This window comes from Lissotriton vulgaris, chromosome 3_1, assembly GCF_964263255.1.
Source record: "Lissotriton vulgaris chromosome 3_1, aLisVul1.2, whole genome shotgun sequence".
In the NCBI taxonomy this organism is placed as follows: Eukaryota; Metazoa; Chordata; class Amphibia; order Caudata; family Salamandridae; genus Lissotriton; species Lissotriton vulgaris.
Window position 1 is genome coordinate 2,105,821,573 of NC_141689.1, and position 17,027 is coordinate 2,105,838,599.

General features: G+C 46.4%; 1 protein-coding gene across 11 annotated transcripts in view; it reads left to right on the forward strand.

The window, feature by feature from the left end:
• Window positions 1–17,027, forward strand: part of FRYL (FRY like transcription coactivator) — a 2,483,143-nt gene that overhangs the window by 1,676,345 nt on the left and 789,771 nt on the right. The window lies entirely within an intron of this gene.

The window sequence follows — 17,027 nt, forward strand, 5'->3', positions numbered from 1 at the left end:
ACAGGAAGAGACCGGGGTGCGAGTAGGTGCAAAATGATGACATGGCATCCTTCATGACAGTGGCAACAGTGACATGTCGCTGCTTTGTTGCACGGCATTATCCCACAATAGAGAATATTTACATGTGCAAGCATACTATGGCAAGTATACCCTTTGTATGATCTATTTATTGTCATATGTCCAGACACAAGAGAAAAGGATGCCAGATTATTAGAGAATACAATGTAGGGTCACTAATTCTAGTCCTGAGGAAAGCTTAGGACAGATGTTATGTGAATTTGTTAAGCACGCCTATTCACCCTTGATGGTATCCAAGCGCTGATTAGGGCAGGCCTGAGGAGGGAGATCATGCCCATTTCTTCTGGAAGAGCCATGCCTTGAAGTTCCTTCGGAATCCATTAGGGAGGGGAAAGTGAGAAGTGTGGCTCACTGGTAAGAAGCGGCAGACCCTGAAGCAGAGATCGGCCCGGGACCAGGGTTCAATTCCCGACGCGGCAGGGTCTTGGGTCAATGTCCGCGGACTCGATAATTCTCGCCTAGGTGTCTACGCTAACCATGGGTCCCACTCTGCAACTCTGGGCAATAGCTTGCTTAATCTCCACAACGGCTCTAGCAGCGCCGGGGATGCCTGGCTTCACCTTGGGGGTGCCCCGTCACAGGGAAAGCCAAGATGGGTTCCCCAGCGGTATACAGCGCCAGGACACCACGTGACGAGGTAACAGTGCGCTTTACAAGGATACATACATTACATTACAAAGTCCTGAGGTGTTTTGGGAGGTTTTTCAAGGTCTTGGTATTAGGAGCGTCTTCCGCTTCTGGCTTTGTTGATGCAAGGGAGGTGTGCTCTTGCCTGGGACACGGAAAAGGTGCTTGTTTGGTTGGTAGGAAAGGTAGACGTAAGCTAGAACACGGTTATGGAGAATTTTGTAGACGTGAGTTAGTACCTTGAACGTACATATTTTGTAGACTGGGAGCCAGTAGAGATTGTTGAGGCAATGAGAGACCTGGTTATTTCACATTATGAATCTGGTGGTGGCATTTTGGGTTTGTTGGTGTCTGTATAGCCCATGGTCTATGATTCTGCGGTAAGGGTGTTTTTGTACTCGTCTACTTGTTATAAGAGCCGGGGTGACTGTTCTTCTGGTGTTCAGTGGAATCCACTTGAACATCTTGTCTAGCATTCTCAGGATGTAGAAGCATGATGAGCTGTTGATCTGTCTGCTCATGGAGGGGTTGGTGTGCAGTATGATCCTAAGGTGCTTGCATGGTCTACAGGCGTTAGTGGGGGCCAAGTTCAGAGGGCCACCAACAGGAGTCCCAGGGGGATTGGTTATTGCTGAAGATTATAACTTCGGTTTTGTCTGTGTTGAACTGGAGACAGTAGTTTTTCATCCAAGCAGCGACGTTGCTCATGCAGTTGCGAAGTTCGTTCTGGTGGTGCTGGTTGAGTCAGTAAGGGAGAGGATGAGTTGTGTGTCGTCAGCGTAGGTTATGTTGATGCCGCGGGCTCGGACGATGTCTGCGAGGGACGCCATCTAGCCGTTGAAGAGTGTTGTAGTGAGCGACAATCCTTGAGGAACTCCGCAGATGAGTTTCTTGAGTTCTGAGGTTAATGAGAAGGGAAACGTCTAACTCAAAGAGTTCTGTCTGTGAGGAAGGAGGATATGCACTTGAGAGCCCGGCTGCAGATTCCCAAGTGCTGAAGCTTTATAATGAGTGACTTGTAATGGACCGTATCGAAAGCTGCAGAGAGGTCTAGGAGATTGAGTGCAACAGTTTCTCCTTGTTAGAGAATGCTACAGATGTCATTGGTGGCAGCAATGAGGGCTGTCTGTTCTTTGATTGGTACAATAGCCTAATTGAGGAGTTCTAGGCGGTCTGCAAGTTAGGAATTGATGACTTTCTCCATGACTTTAGCTGGAAAGATCAGGGGCAAGATGTGTCTGTAGCTGCTGAGGGTGTTTGGGTCCACTGTTGGTTTCTTCAACAAGGTGTTGATGTCTGCATTTTTCCAAAAAGACGGAAAGATGGCGGTGGTTATGGAGTTGTTGACAGCGGTGAGCACAGAAGAGATGATGGTTCTTCCAATGTTATATATGAACTTGGGACATGTGTCTGAGAGGGCTCCTGAGCGGATGGTATTTATCAGGGTGGTGGTTTCTTTATTTGAGAGGGGGAGTTTGTATTGGTATGCTGTGGGTGAAATGTGTTGTAGATCGTGGCAATCTTCTATTCGAAGAAGTTTGAGAGGTTGTTGCTGAATGCTCGGGATGGGATGATGTCCTTGTTGGCAGCTGCAAGACTGGAGAACTCATTGATGATGGTGAAGTTCTTTGGCGTTGTCGGAGCTGGCTTCAAGATTGAGAATGGGGGCCTTTTTCTTTGCATCTTGGTAGAGATTGAGGGCGCCTTTGTGTGTGGATCTTGCAATGCTGTTTTTGTTGAGTCTCCATTTTCACTCAAATTGCTTGCAGTGGTGCTTGGACTCCCTGAGGTTGTTCGTGTACCAAGTGGGTCGGTTGTGGTTTTTGCAGGTCTTGTTTCTGATGGGTGTAGTGTGGTCGGTGCAGTCAGTGAGCCATTTATTGAAGAGTGTGGTGTTGACATTGAGGCCTCCAGTGTGGTTGGGTGGGTGTTCCTGTTGGGTCTTGGTCCAGTTTATTGGTTATTTTGCCATAGTGTCTTGATGGTGCTTTGTGCGTTTCTGGTGGGGTGGCTTGATGTGCAGGTACTTTAAAATGTGTGATGTAGTGATCAGACCATGTGAACGGGGTAGTTGGCGTGGTGGTTATCCTGTTGTTGGAAGAGGAAATGAGGTCTGTGGTGTGGCTTGCATTGTGGGTTGGTCCTTGGACTAGCTGGGTGTGCCCAAGGTTGCTGAGTCTGTTGAGGAGGGCCATGGAGTTGGGGTCTCTGGTGTCTTCCAGGTGTAAATTGACGTCCCCAGATAGGGTGTAGTTCCTTGATCTGATAGGGAGTGGAGCAATAAAGTCTGCAATGTACTTGCAGAATACTGCCTGGGCGCCGGGCAGTATTCCATTAATGGTAGTGTTGTAGTCTGTTCTCATTTTGAAAAAGAGGTGTTCCATGAGGTTGGTGTCCAAGTTTGTGGAGGTGGTGAAGTCAAACGTGCTTTTGTAGATAAGCATGCGTCCTCTGACTAGTTTGAGTTTGTTCCTGGTGTAATGATTTTGTAGGCCTCTGGGATGGCTGCGGCGATGTCCAGATAGGAGGCTGGGTTGAGCTATGTTACAGTTAGGAAGAGAAGGTCGGTTGTGTTACTATTGAGGATGGTCTCTTTAAAAAAATGGAACTTCTATAAATAGGATACAGCACACAAGCTCTTAAATAGCTCCAAGGTCAGCGAACAAGGGGGTGTGCAGTTAGTTGAAAGGATGAACAAGAAAGGGGAGCTTTTTCTGTGTTCCAGAATGGGTGAAGTAGTCCATATAGGAGCAGGGGCCCTCAGATACCCCAGAGGGTGTCACGCTTCATCATAGGGCTTGCTCCTCCTCATGCCGGCGCTGCAATGCATGACAGGCACCCACGCGGGGGCTTTTTACTGGAGATCTTTTTCGCACTTGTCTGGAGAAGTGGGGGATAGGAAGTACCCAGATTGGGTGACAGTTTACCCCTCGAGGATCTAGCGGAGTACTACACTTATTAGCGTTGCAGGCGTGTACTGGCGTCCTCCGTCAAGCCTACTTCAGTGTTTACTGAGGTATCGTAAGTTGAGGAGCTTGGCAGACAGTTTGCATAGAGTGATGACTGTTTCGAGGTGGTGGTGTCCGCGTCTGAGGTGTAGCAGGCGAAATTGCAATGCGCGCAGGAGAAAGGTCTACCATGGTGCCAGGGAGTGTGCGGCGGTAGCGTGTCTACTGGTGTGAGTTGAAGTCACTGAGGATGGTGGTTTGTGGCAGCGTTCATTGGCTCTGACTGTGGGTACAGCTATGGTTGTGGTCTTGCTTTGGATGGTCCTGAGCACTTTCCAGGTGCAGACGGTAATGCTGTATCCTACATTAAGTTGGTCCTGAGGTGGGTGTGGTGCCTGTTGGCAAAAAGAACGGTAAGCAGGAAAACCTGGGCAATGGCAGTGTCCATTTGGCTAAAAGGTGGAAAACTGGATCAGGCTAGACCAAACAGGAACTGGAAGCCATTGGCAAGTGGCAATCTAGGTGCCTGCTACAGATATGCGCTTGTAAGAAAAGGCTGAAATGTGTCAACATTAGAAAGGGTGTAGGACCTTGTACCTCTTTGACACCCTTTGTCTGTTTTTATTCATACTGTGGGCACTCGCTAATAAAGGGATTACCTGGGTATTCCAATTGTATGTTGTATCCCTTAGAAAGCCATGGCTGGAAATGCAGTGCTTCCTGGAAGATGGGTAGGCTCATCCTCGTTCATAGGGACCAATATGAGACCCCGTGATGAAACATGCCACTATTGGAGTGGGCGAGGCTCTTTAATAAAAAACATTAGCTTTCCCTGTGTGTTACCTTTCAGTTATTCAACTCGATTTAAATTTGAAGTGTTTTGACCTAAGATTGCTATATCCCTTTACCTGTGTAGCTTGCAAACAGGCATGGACTCATAAAATGGCAAATATTTTCTAAATTGCAGTTGACAAACCAATATGCAACCCCACTGAAAAGGGCTAAGCAGGGTTTCACACTTTGCAAATCATGTTTGCTTGTTTGAGGTGAGTATCAAACACCTAAACCCTTTCCTACCACAGTAAATATGGGATTCCTTCTACAAAAGATATGTCTATAGCCTTTAACACAATGTTATGGCAATCCACTCTTAAAGGGCTGTTGGCTTTAACACACACTTTTTACAATAAATTGGGCAGGCTTAATGCCTTTGGTGTAACTTTTCATAATAAACCTATCCGACCTATGACAGCTGACGATTTTACCAACTAACCAATAAGGCAAATGGGCGTTACGTTTCAACCATTCCAAACTCCTCAATTCTGCATATGCTTTCAGTGATACAGTCAGATAATTATAAGTATACACAAAATTAAAGTTGCTAAACAATATTCAACCCCAAGTGCAAATCTTCTACCTGCAGAGTTTCAAAGGGTGAAACTAGCCCCTTACCTGCTGAGGATCTACACAGTACTTGTCTAGAAGCTTTTCAACCATATAATAAAAATCCACCCTTAGGTAGAGGCCTATTGGCATTAACAAATGTTTTTTGTAGTAAATAAGTCAGGCCTACTGGGGGTGTCATACATTTTCAAAATAAGGAAATTTGACCTATGGCCTCTGACATAACTTTTTACAGTGAACCAATCAAGCCATTGCCTGTATCTCTACCGTTTCACCATAATCTGCTAATGCCTGCTGTATTCTGCTTATACAGAAGGTAACAATCAATAAACAGTCATAAAATTACAAATATATAGAAAATGAAAATTGGCAAAACAATATACAACCCTTTTTGCAACTGCATACTAAGAATTCTCTATGCGGGATCCTTCTACAGCCAGGGTTTGTCAGAAGGGTAACCAACACCGAAACCCTGTCTATTGTAGTAAGCAGCAACATTTCCTGTAATAAAATACCTGTCTGCATCATTTATTTATCTTTGATAATCAACTCTATTGATTTTTGGAGAAACAAAAAAAAACATTACAGAACATTTGATCTTCATCTCGTGGCACTTAAAGCGTGCCTGTAGTCATTATACACAGACATGCACATCGGTCCAGACCTACAATGCATAAACAGTACTTTAAATGTGTGTAAGTGGACATAAGACCCAATCATCCCGTTTGGTCCAACCATTTGCCCCAAATCCTTTTGTGCTTGGATCGGCATCCCTGGGCCTCAAACAAAGGTTTCTCCTGGGCAGCACACCAATCCACTCCCCTGTGCCAGCTATTTACTTTGGGGGGTTAGGCTGTGCACATGTTGCAGCGATGTCTGCATCATTTAACACAGTATAATGACAATTCCCTCTTAAAAACCTATTGGCTTTAAAATTTGCTTTTCACAATAAATTAATCATGCCTACTGCCTTTACCGTGACTTTTCATAATGCACAGATAAGACCCATCACCCTGATCGGTAGCTTATGACCCTAATCAACTGAGTCCTGCTGTGATTAGTATAAATATTCTCACAAGTCAAAAAGTGCAATACAAGTGCCCTTTTACAGAAGCAGCCACAACTTTTGCCCAATAAAAATCTGTACTCGAGGCAGTAGACATTTGGGTAGCAGTACAGCCACTCTCACCACTACTACTTGAACCTGCGTTTCTGTTGATCAGCTAATTCCTTTCACAGCTGTGCTGTGGAACCAGATCTAAAAATATGAATATTCAAGCCTTCAATAAAGTAGCCTAATGATATGTAGCCAATTACCACCCTATTACACTCCTGCTAGCCCTAGCCAAAATAATAGAAAGCATAGCGGCTACCCAAATGGCCAAAGTAGTTGAAGCTTTCTGGATTATGTGCAGTTGAGTTTTGTGAATATTGGAAGTATAGTATCTGCTTTTGTTGCAGTACTTGATGACCTGAAAATGGCAATCGATGATAAACCCACCTCCACTCCTATTTTACTTGATCTATCTGTTACCTTTGACACAGTCCTTAATTCAAGATGTTAACAATGTGGCATCACCAGGCCTGCTGTGCCTTTCCGATTATCTCTTAGGGAGGTCTCAAAAGGTCTCTCACCTTCTACCCTTTGTCACAGGTGTGTCTCATGTCCTTGTAATGTCACCTTATCTGTCCAATGTATATATCTTCCCTCTGGCTCAATTGATTAGACTTTTTGTTTTACAAATATACCGAAGAGGGTCTAGGTGTTAAGCTTAACTCTAAACATGAACTGGAGGCCCAAATTTCAGCAGTGGTCTAATCTTGTGCGTCTCAACTCTGCTCATTGAGACCTAATCTTCCTCTTCTTTACGAGACAGTAGATTGACTAGGACTTGATTGGTACTAGGTTCAATTATTGAAATACAGTGTAGCTTGTAGTTCTAATAAATGCTTCTAACTGCAGATTCATCACCTTGAGAATATTTCCCAGGTGCCAAACTGGATCCTGAAACTTTTCAGCAATGCTACTGTGCGCTGCTTGTTAGTACCCTGTGGCTCCACACCACCCTCGGAATGACGAAGTAGGACTGCATACAGCACCACCCTTACTCGCTGGCCGATGAGGTTCTGGAGCTCCACTACCGAATTCACCAGTCTTCAGGTGATGTCACCCACAGGTTATAAACCATGCAGAGACTGTTGGATTCAGGTGTCTGTTACAAATATGCTCACGTTTTCTCTGGTGCTTGTGCTTGGAGCATAACTCAGTTGTGCAGCAGTTGCGCCCTCATGCACCCAGTGGCCGGGAAGTGGAGCTGTATATTGATAACACAAGAAGTTGCAGGCCTTATAGGTCCAACTCCAAGTAGAGGTCCCCCTTCTTCTTTGATCTTGCACCCACAGAAGTTCAGCTTCGAGGTCCAAGTGCTCCAGGAAGTCAATTTCCAAATGTTCATGCTGACCCCGATTTTGTCTGCACTTTTCCTCATGTGATTGGATGGTATCCTTTTACCTGCAGGACGCATAATTGATATACCCATCCTGCAGTCCCTTAGTGCTCCCTTTGGACCTCACTAGTGCCTCCTAGCTTATCGCAAAAGTGATGGTGGTGCTCACTACCCTTCTCTGTAGGTTGGGGATACCATACTTTAACTGGTTGTTGAAGGTGGCCTTGCCACAGTCAGTCAAAGACCACCTCCTGACTTTGTGTTCTTGATCAATGAGACAAAGTGACACCTAATTCTTTTTTGGAGGCTTCCTTTTATTGGACCCTTTCTGGATATGGTTCAATTCAGTGCCTTCCCTCTGCTGCAAAAAGTCTAGGGCAAAGGGACATTGCCCCCTATGCGCCAGCCTTGGTCCGGAATTTTGTGAGAACAACTTTGAGGCATCTGGACCATTTAGCCGCCTACATCCTTCTTGTTGAATATGCTAGGTTTCATATGTGATCTCTGAGGTGGAATGCGAAGATCAATTGGGCCCAGCAGCAAGGGAACTTGCCAGATGCCATTCAAATTTCAGAGAAACTGTACACGAGCTATTGTGGTGGCTGCTTGATCATTCGGACCAACGGCAGAGTCCACTCTCTTCCCCACCCAGGGTTGATGATCGCGATCGATCTGTTACTTGGGGGAGGTAGAGATCAGAGAACTCTGAGCTAAGGCAGTAACCCAGCTCCAATCAATCTAGTGGAGTTGCATTCGATTTGCCTGGGTTTGAAGGCCTACCTGCTATCCATGAAAGGTAGGCTTCTGCGGGTTCTCCTGGAAAGCACTGCCATGTGGTAGTACAACAGGGTGGAGTGAGCTCGTGGGTCCTGTACCAAGAGATAGTGTTCACCTCGAGTTAGCTGAAACGTTGGAGCATTTCCTTGATTCTGAGCTGCCTAATGATATCCTTGAATGCCAGGGTGGATGACCTTAGCAGGAGGCATCTGGTGGATCATGCATGATGCCTGCACCCCAAGGTGGCACAGATCATCTGGTGGGGAGAAACATGATCAGATCTTTGTGCCACCTTTGTACATGGCAGGGTAAAAGGTTTTGCACGTTGGAGTTTCTGCTCCAAGTTTTGAAAAAGGTCCTGGAATTTCTGATGGATAAATCTGCCTATGGATTCCTCACCTTTTTAATATCCCCTGCGCCATCATTCCGCTGAAACTTTTTTTCCTAGCTCTCCTCACTAACTAGGTCGTCACAATGCCATGGCTCCACTCGCAACTCCGCATGAAGTCACCGAAGCCATAAGAGAGGCTTGTCGGCGAGATGAAGTCACGTCCCTTTTTTCCGCGCCGTTTTTCTGGGACTCTCCACACTGTCTTATAGTTACTTTGTATTTTCTCCAGGTTTAACTGTAGCTGTAAGATGGCGACATCGAGAAAGTCGCGATTTAAGCCCTGTAGAGTGCGGGGTCATATGTCCATCACTGTCCCCCATGAGGACTGTTTGTGGTGTTTGTCATCGGACCACGACGCCGAGGGCTGCTCATGCTGTAACAAGATGAACCCGAAGGCCTTGAAAGAGCGTGAGGCCAAGCTCTTCATGGCTAAAGTAAGGAAGGAGAAGAGGGGTCGAAAAAGGTCCAAATCGAATTCTTCAACCTCGTATGCTTCGAAGTCGAGGAAGCATAAGAAGAGGAGGAGGAATGGCTCTCAGCGTTGTTCATCGAAGGAAAAGGCTTCGAGGTCACCTTCTCCGGCACTTTTACGTCTTGAAAAGGACTTTGTGTCTCTTTTGCCATCTCCTCAGGCGACTCCAGTTCATACACCATTTGCCTAAAGGTACCCCGGCGCGGTCGCAACGCCGAGGGGCTCTCTGGCTTCGGAAGGCTTACTGGCTCAGGATGAACCTTCTCCTGTGCATGAGACTGTACCTGTATCTCCGCCTCAGGGTCTGGCTGTTCCGGCGCCGGCTGTACCTCGTGTGGTTCCTGACTCTGCTCCGTATCCTGCATTTCCTGACCAGGGTCGGATCCATCGCGTTTTCTAAATGCTATGTATGGCATGTTTGCCAGGGCATCCTTCCCCACCGGAGCACCTTTGGGTTCTGTGGGTCCACTTACCTTCAATTTGGGCGTGCCTCAACTATATGACCAGGCACGCTTCGTGCCTTTTATGCCGACTGCGCCATTTAAGCAGTTTCCGGCTCAGAGGTTTTCGACTTCGTGTACTCAGTTTCCGGCGCCATATGGTGGCCCTTCTTCTCGACTTCATACGGCTCCAATTCCTGTATCGGACCCTCCATCGATGCCGGCTCTGGGGCTGTCTGCGCCGCGTGTGGCGCCGATGACGCCGCAACTGAAGTTGAATTCAAGAAGAGCGCCACAGAGGCTGTTGGAGGAAGAATAGCTTCGTGGAGAGGAGGTTGAAGAAGGCAAAATCGAGGAGTCTGTTGACGAATAAGAGGGTCTTCAAGAAGCTAGTAGCCTGGACACCTCCCCAAAGTGGGAGCTTTTCTTCCTCAAGAGCCTCACCATCTCAAGAGGTTGATCCCTATCATACAGTCATTGGAATGGCGGCAGAGCTTTTGTACTTGCAGTTGCCTACAGCGGAGTAAAAACCAAATTTACTGACAGAGGTTTTACATTCTCAGTGTTCTATAATTAAACCGCTGTTGCAGTTTGAGTTTTAACTGAGCCTATCCTTTAAGTGTGGTGTAAACCTCTATCTGCTCCTGCAGTTTCGAGGTTGGTGGCAAAAAGATACAGATCTGCCCCAGGAGACCCTGCCTTTCTTTCAGCTCATCCGTCCCCTGAAAGCTTAGTGGTGCAGGCGTCCTGTTCTAAACAGTCTACAGGCGCATTTCCTCAAGCTCCTGCCGACAGGGACTATCAGCCATGAAATTATTTTCTTCCTCTAGCATGGCGTTAAAGTCCACTAATGCTAACTGTTTGCTGGGGAGATGTATACCCGCCCTTATGGATCCTGCTAAACAATTAGCACCAAAGCTGCCTAAGGAGGAACATGGTAATTCTATGTAGGTTCTGATGGATGCACAGGCTGCAGCTCGTCAAGTTATTTAGTCTGGACTGGACAAAGCTGATTTGGTGGCCAGGGTAAATAGCTCCTCCATTGTTACCAGGAGACAGACTTGGCTCAGATCCACTGGGTTTTCTACAGATGTGCAGGCTAACCTCGATATTCCGTTTGATGGATCAAAACTGTTTGGAGAGAAGGCCACGGCAAAGTCCTTAGGGTTGCAAACTCCGTCAAGTGGGTTTGGTAATAGAAGGTATCACAGATTTGGAAGGTCTTCCTTTTGTAGCCTACGACAGCCTCCGCAACAGCAGCAACAAAACCCTCTTTACAAATCCTACAGAGGGAAAAACAGGAGTTGCCTGCAAGGGTCACCCATCAATTGTCCTCCTCCTCCTCTACCTACCCTACTCCCCCTGGTAATGCGGGAAAGCAGCCCTAGATCCCCATCCTGGACCATGCGGGTCCTTTGAGGGGGTCAGCTGTCCCATTTTCTACAGGATTAGAAATCTGTCACTATGTACCTTTGAGTTTTGAATCTTGTAGTGAATCGGTACGTCCTTCCCTTCCGGGAATTCCCTCCTAGTTACCCTCCTTGCCAAGGATTCTGTTTGAACGATCATTTACTCCTTCTCCAGAAGGAGGTCTTTGCCTTATTGCAACAAGGTGCGATAGAGGTAGTCCCGGAAAGGGATCAAGGATGCTACTCCCGGTATTTCCTGATTCCCAAAAAGGACGGCAGATTAGGTCAGATCCTGGACCTCAGGGTCTTGAATTGTTACCTCAAAAAGGAGAAATTCAAGATGCTGATCTTTGCTCAGGTTCTTGAGCAAGAGGACTGAATGTTGGTGATTGATTTACAAGATGTCTATTTTCACATCCCCATCCTGAAGTCACAGAGGAAGTATCTCCATTTTACGGTAGGGTCGCAGCACTATCAGTTTGCAGTCCTCCCGTTTGATCTTGCTACTGCACCTAGAGTCTTCACAAAGGTGTTGGCGGTGAAGGTGGAGGTCAAGATTCCAGTTTTCCCCTATCAGGACAGCTGGCTACTCAAAGCGGAGTCGCTGAGATGGTGCTTCATCATCTGCGTGTAACCACTCAGCTGTTGTTCAACTTGGGTTGTTCAATAAATGTGCCCAAATCTCACCTGGTGCCTCTCAGTGCAATCTGCTTATAGGGGTGGTACTGGATACTACTGTGTCTCAAGCTTTTCCACCTCCACAAAGGATTCTCGACATTCAGGAAACTATCCCTTTGTTTCACAATGGGGCGGATGTTCCAGTCTTGAAGGTCCTTCGCCCGCTCGGTCTGTTCGTTTCCTTCATTTTGTTGGTCAACCATGCACGCTGGCACATGAGGGCACTCCAGTGGTCCCTCCGCAGGCAGTGGTTTCAACACAATGGGGATCTCAGGGAGACGGTCAGGATCTCCAGAGACACTGCAGCGGACATGACTTGGTGAAGCATGGAAGGCAACCTGTCACCAGGAAAGCCATTTCATCTTCCTCCATTGGTGGCCACAGTGATAACAGGTTGCCTCCAACCTAGGGTGGGGTGCTCCTCTGGGGGACCTGGAGATCCTTTGGTCTCCAGAGGAAAGATTGCTTCATATCAATCTTTTAGAATTGTGGGCGGTACTTTTGGCACTCAAGGCCTTTCTTCCCTCCCTTCGAGGTCAGTCGGTTCAGGTCCTGACAGACAACACTACCGCAATGTGGTACGTCGACAAGCAGGGAGGAGTAGGGTCGTATCATCTCTGCAGAGAGGCTCTACTTCTCTGGTCCTGGGCTCAGGACCACCAGATTTGTGTAATAGCAAATCATCGGCAGAGAGGCTGAACATGTGTGCGAATTCTCTGTCGGCGGTTTTCGGCTGATCATGAGTGGAGGCTTCATCTGGAGGTTGTCATCACATCATCCAGATATGAGGAACTCGTCCAGTGGACCGATTTGCCACTCTCGAGAATGCGCACTGCCTGTCATTCTGCAGTTTCCAGTTTCCGATGCAGGGAGCGATGGTGGACGCTTTTCAGTTACATTGGGGCTCAGAGCTTTTGTAGGCGTTTCCCACCATACATTGATTCCTCTGGTTCTGAGGCAGATTCGCCAAGACCGGGCCCAAGTTATATTGATAGCCCTGGATTGGCCTAGAAGGGTGTGGTACACAGATCTACTTCACCTCCCATTGCACCCTCCGCTCAGTCTCCCTCTGAGGATAGGCTTTGTCTCTCAATCGCTGGGGCAGGTTTTACACCCCCACCTCCAGAGCCAGCACCTTCATGCCTGGCGATTGAATAGGCCAACCTGAATTCTTTCTCTTTCCCGCCGGATGTGGTGAATGTTATTTTATCGTCCAGGCGACACTCCACCAAGTCTATTTACTCCCCCAGGTGGTCTAGATTCGTCAAATCTTGTGGAGATAAGTCCATTGATCCATTAAAGGCCCTCTTGTCAGATATTCTTCAGTTTTCGCTGTTCTTGGCTCAGCAGGGTTGTGCTGTGCCAATGTAAAGGGCTATTTGTCAGCCTTATCAGCGTTTCTTTGTTTGCCGGATCAGCCTTCTTTGTTTAAATCTCCCTTTGTTTAAGATTTATTAAGGGCCTTACCAATAGGTTTCCTCCTACTCCCTTTATTGTCCCTCAATGGGATTTAAATATTGTTCTGACTTTCTTGATGGGTTCTCAGTTTTAACCTTTACATAGTTGTCCTTTAAGACTCCTGACTTTCAAAACGTTTTTTCTTGTAGCTATTACCTCTGCCAGGAGGGTGAGTGAGCTTCAGGCTCTTAGTGCTGAAAGGATGGTGCTTAGGACCAGGGCTGATTTTCTGCCTAAGGTGGTTACTCCCTTCCATCTAGGGTAGTCCATTACCCTTCCTGCATTCTATCTTCCCTCACCCTTCCAAGGAGGAGGAGATATCTTAGCCGTCTGGATCCGAAAAGAGCGGTTATTTTTTATTTGCATAGGACTAAAGGCTTGCGATTGGACGATCAGCTCTTTGTGGGCTACATTGGATGCATGAAGGGCTAGGCTGTGCTCAAGCTCACTCTATCCATATGGATCATCTTGTGCATTAAGAACTGCTACGCCCTGGCTGGTAAGGAGCCGCCTGAAGGTATTAGAGATCATTCCACCAGAGCCAAACCACTTCTGCTTTGGCCAGAGGTGTTCCTTTAGTGGACATTGGTATGGCTGCAACTTGGTTCTTCCTCCACACTTTAGCAAAGCATTATTGCTTGGATTCTGAAGTGAGGAGGGATGCTCACTTTGTGTGCTCTGTCCTGCAGGATTATTTTGGTATAGAAGGGTGGACACCCTCCTTCAGAAGTGGGACTGCTGTGGGATTCTATTCAAAAGGTGAGGAATCCATAGGCAGATGTATCTATCAGAAGAATAAGTTACTTACTTTTGGTAAATCTTTTTCTGGTGGATACAGTATCTGCCTGTAGATTCCTCACTGACTCACTCTCCTCCCCGATGTCCACCCTTGTATACCTTAAAAGTGGCATTATTTAACATGTTTGTTTTGCATTGTTTCTTCTGTCTGCCTTTGTGTGGGTTTATAGGAAATTACTTTTATTACTGGTTTTCCTTCTTAATTGTACATTGAGTGTATTTGTATGAATTTTGTGTACTGTGTATACTTTGAATCGATGTCAGTTCACCCGTTCGCCTCGGAGGCACGGACAAAATGGGTGGAACTGACATCATCACGCCTACGAGGCTCTCTTATGGCTCCGGTGACGTCAAGAGGAGGCGCGAGCGTAGCCGTGGCATTGTGACGCCCTCGTCGTTGAGGAGAGCTAGGAAAAAACGTTTCTGCGGAATGCTGGGTCAGGGGATATTCAAAAGGTGAGGATCTACAGGCAGATACTGTATCCACCAGAAAAAGCGTTTCCCGAAGGTAAGTAATTTGTTTGACTGAGCCAAGTCATCCTAGTGGCTTCGAATAGGGCCAGGAGAGTGTGGTCACCAGAACTTGTTGGCATGAGCATCTGACCTTCAATCAGGTTCCTACTTCAGGAAAATCTCCTGTTGAATCAGCAGGGCAGAGTCCTTCCCCTCAAGCCTGGGCAAGCTATACCTTAATGCATGGAGATTGATCAGCAGCAGTTAACTGCATTTGATATACAACCTGAAGTAGTGAATGTCATCTTTGCCACATGGCACCTTTCCACAAATTCCTTTTAGGTGGGGATTTCTGACAAATTTGTGCCCTGGTGTAGAGCTCGTCAAACAGACTCCCTTACTACAAGCTAAACTGTTGGATGTTCGGTTTGCTTTGTCTTTTGCCCAGCAAGGCTCTACTGTGGGTACAATTAAGTTATCTGTGTGCCCTTTCAACCTATTTAGGTTTACTGGGCCAATCACACTGCCTTAAATAAAATTTTGTGATGCAGTTTATTTAGGGTTTGACCCGCAGTTTTCCCCCCAAACCATTTGTGATGCCACAGTGATATCTTTGCTTGGTCCTGAATTTTTACATAGGTACGCCCTTCAAGTGGATCTGTACAACTGATTCTTGTTGTCCTGCCTTAAAGACTTTCTTCCTCATTGGGATCACTTCAGCTAGCTGCATGACTGAAATTCGTGCACTGCCGGTGGAACTGCCCTACACCACCTTTTTTCTGGACAAACTGGTGTTGGACTCGGATGGCTATCTTGCCAAAATTCATGACTCCTTTCCACATTGGGCCTCTCCGAGTGCTCTTTCTCCCTCCCCGTCGAAAAAGGAGAGGCTTTATAGATTGATTCAAAAAAGCTCTAACCTTTTGCGATGATTGTGGCAAACAGCTTCAGATGGATGATCAGCTGTTTGTGGAGTTCTCTGGTGTGAAGAAAGGGAAGACTTTGCAGAAGAGTAAGGTAGATATTCTGCTACACAGTGGCCAAAAAGTAGCCTCTGAAAGTACTGATAGTCCATTCCTGTAGGCCTAAGACTGGTATTGAAACCTTAGTCATGCCCTTGACATATGCCAGGCTGCGGTGTATGTACGTCTGTTTAAACGTTCATTTTGCTTTTTGGGTCCTGCAGTTGTTTTTTGTCTAGGTCCACTCCACATACCCCTCAACCTTTGGGATGTGCTGCTTGGTATTTATTCTAAAGCTGAGGAGTCTGCAGTCAGAACAAGTTACTTAATTTTGGTAAAGCTGTTTCTGGTGGAGATCTTTAACTGCATATTCCTCACTGCCCTCCTTCCTACCTGTTCTGTTGCGTGGCCTTTTTTTCAAATCTAAAAGAGCACAGGTTAGTTTTAGCTCACGGTTATCAACAATTGCTCACACTTCGCTTTTGAGGACGCTGAAAGGGCCCAGCAAGAATCTGATGTCAGTATTCAATGGTGGCAGTTATGTGGCTTTGCTCTGTCATTTGTCATGATATGGAGGCACAAAGCACCACCTAGCGGGGCACTTGAGCATTTTTAAAAGTTTCTGGATCCAGACTGGCACTTGACGATTCTACTAAAGGTGAGGACTCTATGGTTCGAGCATCCACCTGAAAGAGTGCAACCGGAAGTAAGTTATTGTTTGGAATCATCAAATCCAGATGCTTCAGTCTATCCAGAGTCATGCTACCAAATCTGTCACCAGTCTTTTTTCTTAAGCTAACCAATTTTTCCAACTCTTAATTACCCATATACAAAAGAATCTATTTTACAACTGTTTGGTCTACAAAACTGTGAATGGTTCATTTCCTTTTTCCTTAGGTGTAGGGTAAATCCACGCCCACTTGTTATTTGAGTTTCTCCTCGGCTAATTTATTAGTGCTTAGGAGGACCAGAGCTAACTTGTTATTTTTTTCACTAAAGTGGCTAGTGAGGTACCCCATTTGATTGGACAGAATAGTAAAGCCTTCGTTGCTGTAACAGTCTTCTGCCATCTTGAAAAATAATGTATATTCTGGGGAATTGTTTTGACCTGAATTAAGAAGAATGGCCTAGCATAGGAACTCAGCAGGATCAGGCCAAGGGTCCTCTACCACCACTACTGGGTTATTGGGGCTTTCAGTATCTGTATCTCCAAATACTCTGGACATGGAGAAGTTGAAGAATGAGGAGTAGCATCTGAATGCTGTGTAATGCCTGTGTCGGGGGGTGGGTGTAGTCCTTGTATGCTTACCCTTTCTTGTATCAGTTCTCCAGTAATCAGTGGCTCCGTTGACTGCAAGAAAACCCTATACTAAAAGTGAAAGCTTAGAGAGAAGGAGCTAGAAAACCTGAGAGGGTTTTGGTGCTAACAAAGCCATTGTAGAGATGTCAATCTCCCTCTTGGACCTGTGCTATGGATCCTCTAAAAGAGCTGCTGGAAGTCTGGCAGCAGTGAGAGCATCCAAGAGGAATTTGTGCACTCCCGATAAAGTTGGGATTTTAGCTCTGGCTGTGTCCCGGGAACAGAGGGATAGGATAGTCTGGCTTCTGAGTATCTTAGGCTGCAATCAACTTGAAAGCTCCTGGGTGGTTGAGAGCATTTCAGTGTACTAGCCTGCAAGGCAACT